We start from the raw sequence: 8,809 nt of genomic DNA on the forward strand, positions 1-8,809 counted from the left end.
GGTCCTGTGTTAGAGGGATGGTCCTGTGTTGGAGGGATGGTCCTGTGTTAGAAGGATGGTTCTGTGTTGGAGGGATGGTCCTGTGTTAGAAGGATGGTCCTGTGTTGGAGGGATGCTCCTGTGTTGGAGGGATGCTCCTGTGTTGGAGGGATGCTCCTGTGTTGGAGGAATGCTCCTGTGTTGGAGGGATGATCCTGTGTTGGAGGGATGGTCCTATGTAGTTAACAAGCCAACTACCTACAAACCACCTCCAAAATCAACACCATCATAGACCACTCCTCCACAAACGTCACACACAGACCAACCTGCTCTCAAGGGCGAAAATAGACCCATTGCACTGGGGCTAATTGGTCCCGTCATGGTAAGCAATTGGCGCTCCCAATTTAGTCGTTAGGGTGCGTCACACAAGGTCTTTAGATTGTCCAACAGACCTGTTCTCTGTCTGTTGTCCTGTTGCCTCCCGTTGTCTGTCGCTGCGGCATTATATATATATATATATATATATATATATATATATATATATATATATATATATATATATTCCTATGAGTCCACGGGGAAAATGAAACACGAAAAGTTGCCAAGTGCACTTTCGTGTAATAATCACATCATCAGGGGAGACACAAGAGAGGAATATAACAGTCACTTGATATACATCTCTTGTGTCTCCCCTGATGATGATGTGATTATTACACGAAAGTGCACTTGGGAACTTTTCGTGTTTCATTTTCCCCGTGGACTCATAGGAATATCTTGATCACGCGCAAAATTGTGATCCTTTCCATATATATATATATTATATTATATATATATATATATATATATATATATATTATATATATATATATATATATATATATATATATATATATATATATATAAAAGCATTTTATCGACCTACCCCCTTATAGGGGAGGATGAACAGCTGGATTGACTGTGGGCCGACTGTCGCATCGAGGATTCGAACCGCTCCACCATAGGGTCTTCAAAGATACCTTAAAAAGATATCTGCATGGCCCTTAGAGCTAACATAGTCTTGGTTCCCTTTCGTGCTACTGTCATGGTGATTATCTTCAAAGTATCTTTTAAGATAAAGGATAAAGATATCCAGGTGTGCTGACACACACACACACACACACACACACACACACACACACACACACACACACACACAGACACACACACATACACACACACACAGGACAATAAAATACAGTATGTTGTTTATCTGGCGGTCGGCCACTATATTTTATTTTCGTCCACTCTGTGTACATATCATCCTACATATGTGTTATTATACGTACACATTATCCTACATATGTGTTATATGTACATAGTATCCTACATATGTGTTATTTATTGCCCTGTAGTGAAGAATTTTCATATGTATATATATATATATATATATATATATATATATATATATATATATATATATATATATATATATATATTATTTATTATATATATATTTATCATTATATGCATATATATATATATATATTCCTATGAGTCCACGGGGAAAATGAAACACGAAAAGTTCCCAAGTGCACTTTCGTGTAATAATCACATCATCATGGGAGACACAAGAGAGGAATATAACAGTGCACGAAAGTGCACTTGGGAACTTTTCGTGTTTCATTTTCCCCGTGGATATATATATATATATATATAATATATATATATATATATATATATATATATATATATAAAACAGCAAGGGCTCGAACCCAGGACTTTTACGTGGTAGTTGGCACCGCTAACCGGCAAGGACTCGAACCCGGGACCTTCGCGTGGTAGTTGGGAACGCTAACCGCTCAGCTATGATCTTCTGCGGGCGGTTGGCGTTCCCAGCTACCACGCAAAAGTTCCGGGGTTCGAGTCTTTGCTCTTAGCGTTCCCAGCCGCCACGGAAAAGCTCCTGGGTTCGAGTCCTTGCCGTGGGAGGGTATTATCGCTCACCCACTTTCTCTCAACTTCCTTCATGGTCTTCCTTCTTTTTTCAGTCGACGTCCACTCCATCCTAAGACATCCTCTTGGTCTTCTCCCGTCACGGGCCTCCTGCAGACCCATCATATGCCCAGCCAGAGACCACCCCACCCTCATACTGAAGCTGGTGTCGGGTTCGAAGCCTGCGCTACACTCAGTAGCTGGGACAAGTTAGATCCCTTTCAGGCAAGTAGTTCTCTCACAAGTCTTTCCTCTTTGTTTCATCCTCTCGCAGGAGGCGTTCCTGCAGCGCCCAGGAAGCTGGCCAAGTCTGGGGAGTGTGGATTTGTGGGTTCTATGAGACGCGGTCGCATTGATGTGGTATGTTGAGTTCGGGTGTGTGATAGTGGAGAAATGGAAGGTGAAAGGGTTTACCCGTGTATGTCTGGGGAGTGTGGATTTGTGGGTTTCATGAGACGCGTTGAATGGATGTGGTATGTTGAGTTCGGATGTGTGATAGTGGAGAAATGGAGGGTGAAAGGGTTTACCCGTGTATGTCTGGGGAGTGTGGATTTGTGGGTTTCATGAGACGCGGTTGGATTAATGTGGTTATAGTGTGGATCTTGAAAGTGTGTTTTGGTTTGATGTGGTTGTATGTCTGGGGAAGTGGAGTTTCGTACTCTGGTTTAAGAAGGCTCTTTGTTGCTGGTTAAGTTTACAAGTGTTGTGTTGTTTATGTTTAGTCATGTATTTGTTATGTAGGTTGAGATAGGTTACAGTGAGTTCGGGATGAAGTTCCTTCATTGCTTTTGCAAACAAGTGAACCCTGAGCATGTTTTGGAAATACTTCGTTTCATTATAGAGGCGTTGCATGTTTACGTAGTCGAAGGGTTCCCTTTCCTGGTCCCCAAACCTGGTGTTTCTATGTGCTCCAAGAACATCTGGTTTGTTTACGACTTGTTATGTTGACGGATGTGAGTTGAGGAGTAAGTCTCATGTGTCTTCTAAGGGAGACGAACATACGGTTGGACGTTGAAAGTTGACAGGAGAGAGCAAAGTGCATTCCAATCTGACCAGAATTGAAAGGGATGATGGTTCGTGTCTGTGAGGCTAGCCATTCCAATTTGGATGAGCTGTTAGTCCAATTGTCTCGATGTGATGTTGCATTTTCTTGCATGTGCAATGTTGGCAGAGAGGGCGCTTTTACGTGTCCGAGCGATGGACGAAAACGAGGCATGGGTACAGATCTTACAAGACACAGTGTGATAAATATATTTTTTTTTCAACTTGCGCACCACAGAAACGTATATAGGATCTCGCTTGGAATCGGAGCTGCACGGGTTCGAACCCTGGGCGCGGCAGTCTGACCACAGTACACCCACATCTTCATCCGAGAGAGAGAGAAGAGAGAGAGAGAGAGAGAGGAGAGAGAGAGAGATTTGACCAGACCTTGTTACAGTCAAAGCTTCTCCAGCACGTAACCTGGCCACACCAGGAGGCTAAATCAAGGTTGTATTCCATTCCCTTCGTCAGGAAAAAGAGGGGAGGTTGGGGGGCGACGACTTTGGAGAGTGTGCCAAGTGGACTTCTGTGGTCGAGAACACACATTTATGGACGCAAGGTTTGCTCTTGGGTGATCTACAATGGCGCGGTGTATTCCCAAAAGGATGTTGTTGGGGGGATTTTAGAAGCACAAGGTGACTGTGCATTGTCAAAGGCTTTCGTGCCATGATGTGATTAACAAGCAGGAGGAACATGTGTCTTTCTGTCCCTGCATGAGCGAGACTGCATGACACCATCCATCCATGAGAGCGAGTCTATCTCTTGACGTCTGGACAGACAGATGTGATGAAGGAAGGCAGTGCATGATGTGATGAAGGAAGGCAGTGCATGATGTGATGAAGGAAGGCAGTGCATGATGTGATGAAGGAAGGCAGTGCATGATATGATGAAGGAAGGCAGTGTGTGCATGACGACCACCCTAACATGGGAGCCATGAACAGAAGGAGGGGAGGGAGGGAAGAAGAACATGAAAGTGTCCATTTTTCTTCCTCCCTTTGATGAATGCATGACAGAATATGTCTTGGCACATCCGGTGGTGTACTTGGGAGGAGAGAGAGAGAGAGAAGAGAGAAGAGAGAGAGGGTGGCCAATTGGACAGGGAACGAGACAGCACGCACCTTGGCATGACCTCCCAGGCTCGCTGTGGGAGTTTGATCCAGGCTCTGTGGGGGGAGGGTCTCTCTCTCTCACCCATCGTCCACAAAGTGTCTGTCACCCTGCGTCAGCTTTGGAGGTTCAGTGGGGTGTGTGGTTGGGTGGCCCTTGGAAGTCACAGACTCCAAAAAGTCGTCTTTTAGACGCCAAACCAGTCCACCTCATAAGGTTGACACTCATTGGAGAAATGACCACACAGGAAATGAGTATACGATGGGAATATTCTCCTCCAATACTTAAGAGATGGTTAGCAGGCGCATCGGGATTGGACATCTCAATCGGAGATAAGCCATCATTGTTAGTGTAGTTGAGATGGGCCATTGAAGAAAACAAAAACAATTGAATGTCGACAGGGTAAAATATTCTATGTATGGAGTTTGCTGGCGCACACATGACGAGAGGAGCATATCTTCCTGATTTTGTATGCCTCCTAGACACACGAACTACTTCAGACGTTTATATCTCAGCAACCAGTGCAGTTCAAGAAAGCTAAATGAATGAAAATATAAGGTGTGGTGCTGGCTCCACGCATAGTTTTCAGCTCAGTGTGTTGGTCATGGGGCTAACTAATACAGAACACAAAAACCATCAGAAAGAAAACAGGTTTTATTTTTTGCCTTACTTTACAATCCAAATACATGAGAGTGTCATCTGATAGCCTTAAAGACAACAGATTCAAATTCCTAAGAGATTGGAAAGTGCCCCATATTTGATGCTTCCATTCTAAATGCCCCCAGCCCCCCCTTGAATATGGTAAGGTATGTGGTCAATGGCATTGGAATGTGACTATAAGGTCATATGTGTGTGTGAGGTCATGGAATGTCATGATGAGATTGGAATGCGCTTGGAGAAAGGAAGTGTTCCTTGGAGAACTCATCTGTAGATCGCGAGGACCTACTTGATTAACAGCTTGTATCAAGTATGGTATGTTATGAGGGGGGGGGGGGGGGGGGGGGGCAGTGTCACATGCGTTGCTGATGTCCATTGCAACTCGTTCTGTGCTCCTGGGAGGGATAATTGTGGCTTGTTGCAGCCTTCCAGGGGAAGTGTTGTTTTTGATCAATGTGTTGGTGAAATACTGTAATCATTAGGTCTATTGCTGTGCTACATGGTTGAACTTGGATTAGATTGGTTCATTGACTCTCTCTCTCGTGGTACACTGTGAGTGGACTTTGCCCATGGCGAGGTTTTATGCTTTTACACTATCAGTAGTATCAACTGATGAGAAGGAATGCCAAGTGAGATTGAGAAAGGTGTACTGCCATGGGAAGGAGTTCAGTTGGAGAGAGAGTGTGTGTGTGTGTGACTAGGAAAAAGTTCCCTGCTTGAATTGGAAATCTTATTTCCCTTGGCTGAATCCTGAAATGAAAAAGAAAAAACAAAACTGGAAGTTGTGTTAATTTGTCTACAAAAGAAAGGTAGGATTATTGACTGCACTAGGCATAACTGATGTATTCGTCCAAAGTTTGATCAAGACGTTAGTGATTGTCTTTGCATTTATATCTAGTGGTATTTTATCCTACCTTTTGCCTGTGTATCGCCTTCCGTTTTCCATGTAGGTATTGAATTTCTCTCCCAATGTGAAGAATTTCTTTTTTTTGGGGGGGGGGGGCAAAATGATTTTGTATTTTGGGACACTTCCATGGGATCACCTTTGAATCCAGAACACTAAATTGGACAGAGTAAATCTAGATCCTCAGGCCTTTATAACCTTTATATTTACTGACTAAATTAGTTTTGACGCTCTTCTTTGAATATATTCTCTAAGGTTTCTTTTATCAATGATGAGGTATGTTGACTGGTGGTGGAAAGTGCCTTTCCCAAACGTGTTCAGACCAGGGAGTCATAGAATACCACAGAATTGAATCCCTTTCGTAGTTTGTATTCTTAACTTTGAAATATATAATCCCATTAGTTTGATTTCTTGCAACTAAGAAATGTTTGTATTGAAGGAAGGTTTCAGAAGTGGGTACTACGCAGGTAAGTTTCCAGGCATTTGGAATTTTGTTGTGTTACTTTGGAGTTGTTGAAGATACCTGCTTACTACCACAGGGACAGGACTGTTATATATGGAAGTCTGATATGTTGAAAGGGTCTATTACAAAGGGAGAGGTCTTGTAAAGTTTTGACTATGTTTTGAATGCCATTGATCCTAGACTTTGCCTGCATTTGCCAACATCACAAATGAAAAAGTCCCTTTTGGTGAGGTTGGGTATTTGTCTTTGGATGGAATGGAGGTCAGCTTCGAAGCTGAAGGAATCCATTAAATGGAAACTTTTGAAGATAGAGTGAATTGGAACGATTTGGTATACTGGGGGCGACGTGCTCTCGTTGGACTGAACCTGGACATGTGAGGCATCCGGGGTAAACCATGGAAAGGTCTGTGGGGACTAGTTATGAAAAGGGAGCTGTGGTTTCGATGCATTGCACGTTACAGCTAGAGATTGGATATGAGCGGATGTGGCCTTTGTATATTTCTGTCGCTACCTCGCTAACGCGGGAAACGGCAATATATTATATTATATTATATATATATATTATATATATATATATATATATATATATATACGCCATTTTCCGCGTTAGCGAGGTAGCGTTAAGAACAGAGGACTGAGCCTTGGAGGCAATATTCTCACTTGGCCCTCTTCTCTGTTCCTTCCTTTGGAAAATTTATAAACAGGAGTGGAGGATTTCCAGCTCCCTCCCCTTTTAGTCGCCTTTCTACGACACGCAGGGAATACGTGGCAAGTATTCTTTCTCCCCTATCCCCAGGGATTAATAATATATATATTTATATTATATATATATATATATATATATATATATATTATATTATATATATATATATATATATATATGTTAATGGACGAAGTTGTTCTTATATATCACTCATCATAAATGACTCAATAAATTCTTTATCATTACCAGTAGATCAGGGGTAAATTATGTGATAATTACAGGTGATAACTGGAGCAATGAAGGTGGCATGCAAGTGAAGGAAAGAAAACGTGACGAGAGATGGTGTCCTTTTAAGACAGAAAAGAGAGCTTGTGTGTGGTAAACGTGATGGAAAAAAAAGAGAGCTTGTGTGTAGTAAACGTGATGGAAGAAAAGAGAGCTTGTGTGTAGTAGTCGTGATGGAAGAGAGCTTGTGTGTAGTACACGTGATGGAATAAAAGAGAGCTTGTGTGTAGTAGTCGTGATGGAAGAGAGCTTGTGTGTAGTACACGTGATGGAAGAAAAGAGAGCTTGTGTGTAGTAGACGTGATGGAATAAAAGAGAGCTTGTGTGTAGTAGTCGTGATGGAAGAGAGCTTGTGTGTAGTACACGTGATGGAATAAAAGAGAGCTTGTGTGTAGTAGTCGTGATGGAAGAGAGCTTCTGTGCAGTAAAAGTGATGGAATAAAAGAGAGCTTGTGTGTAGTAGTCGTGATGGAAGAGAGCTTGTGTGTAGTACACGTGATGGAAGAAAAGAGAGCTTGTGTGTGGTAAACGTGATGGAAGAAAAGAGAGCTTGTGTGTAGTAGTCGTGATGGAAGAGAGCTTCTGTGCAGTAAAAGTGATGGAATAAAAGAGAGCTTGTGTGTAGTAGTCGTGATGGAAGAGAGCTTGTGTGTAGTACACGTGATGGAAGAAAAGAGAGCTTGTGTGTAGTAGACGTGATGGAATAAAAGAGAGCTTGTGTGTGGTAAACGTGATGGAAGAAAAGAGAGCTTGTGTGCAGTAGACGTGATGGAAGAAAAGAGAGCTTGTATGTGGTAAACGTGATGGAAGAAAAGAGAGCTTGTGTGCAGTAGACGTGATGGAAGAAAAGAGAGCTTGTATGTGGTAAACGTGATGGAATAAAAGAGAGCTTGTGTGTGATAGACGTGATGGAATAAAAGAGAGCTTTTGTGTGGTAAACGAGATGGAATAAAAGAGAGCTTGTGTGTGGTAAACGTGATGGAATAAAAGAGAGCTTGTGTGTGGTAAACGTGATGGAATAAAAGAGAGCTTGTGTGTGGTAAACGTGATGCAGTAAAAGAGAGCTTGTGTGTGGTAGACGTGATGGAATAAAAGAGAGCTTGTGTGTGGTAAACGTGATGGAATAAAAGAGAGCTTGTGTGTGGTAAACGTGATGCAGTAAAAGAGAGCTTGTGTGTGGTAGACGTGATGGAATAAAAGAGAGCTTCTGTGTGGTAAACGTGATGGAATAAAAGAGAGCTTGTGTGTGGTAAACGTGATGGAATAGAAGAGAGCTTGTGTGTGGTAAACGTGATGGAATAAAAGAGAGCTTGTGTGTGGTAGAAGTGATGAAAGAAAGGAGAGCTTGTGTGTAGTAAACGTGACCATTATACGTGTAATAAGAAAATGAGGTGCGACTTTCGTGGAAGCGAAGTGAATGAGGAGTTCTCATAACACAAGTGATTGTGTGTGTGTGTGTGTGTGTGTGTGTGTGTGTGTGTGTGTGTGTGTGTGTGTTCGTGTTCTGGTCCCAGATGAGGGAATGTACATACGCATTTTATAAACTTGAGCACAAATATCAACAATGGACTGGAGACACGTAATGAAGGCAGCAAAGGGTAGGGTGAGGGGAGTGTTTAGGTCACTTCACCGACCAAGGTAGACGGAGTTCATGGTACCTACCTACCTACCATTTTCCCCCTCCCCAACCTTTGGTGGT

At 42.6% G+C, this 8,809-nt stretch overlaps 1 long non-coding RNA gene across 1 annotated transcript in view; it reads left to right on the forward strand.

Annotated features, from left to right (window-relative positions):
• Positions 1-3,327, forward strand: part of LOC139762884 (uncharacterized) — a 54,382-nt gene extending 51,055 nt beyond the window's left edge. The window contains exon 3 of the long non-coding RNA XR_011715860.1: positions 2,007-3,327. This is a non-coding gene — a long non-coding RNA (uncharacterized lncRNA). The remainder of the gene's footprint in view (positions 1-2,006) is intronic.
• Positions 3,328-8,809: the final 5,482 nt, after the last annotated feature.

This window comes from Panulirus ornatus, chromosome 45 (assembly GCF_036320965.1).
Source record: "Panulirus ornatus isolate Po-2019 chromosome 45, ASM3632096v1, whole genome shotgun sequence".
NCBI lineage: Eukaryota > Metazoa > Arthropoda > Malacostraca > Decapoda > Palinuridae > Panulirus > Panulirus ornatus.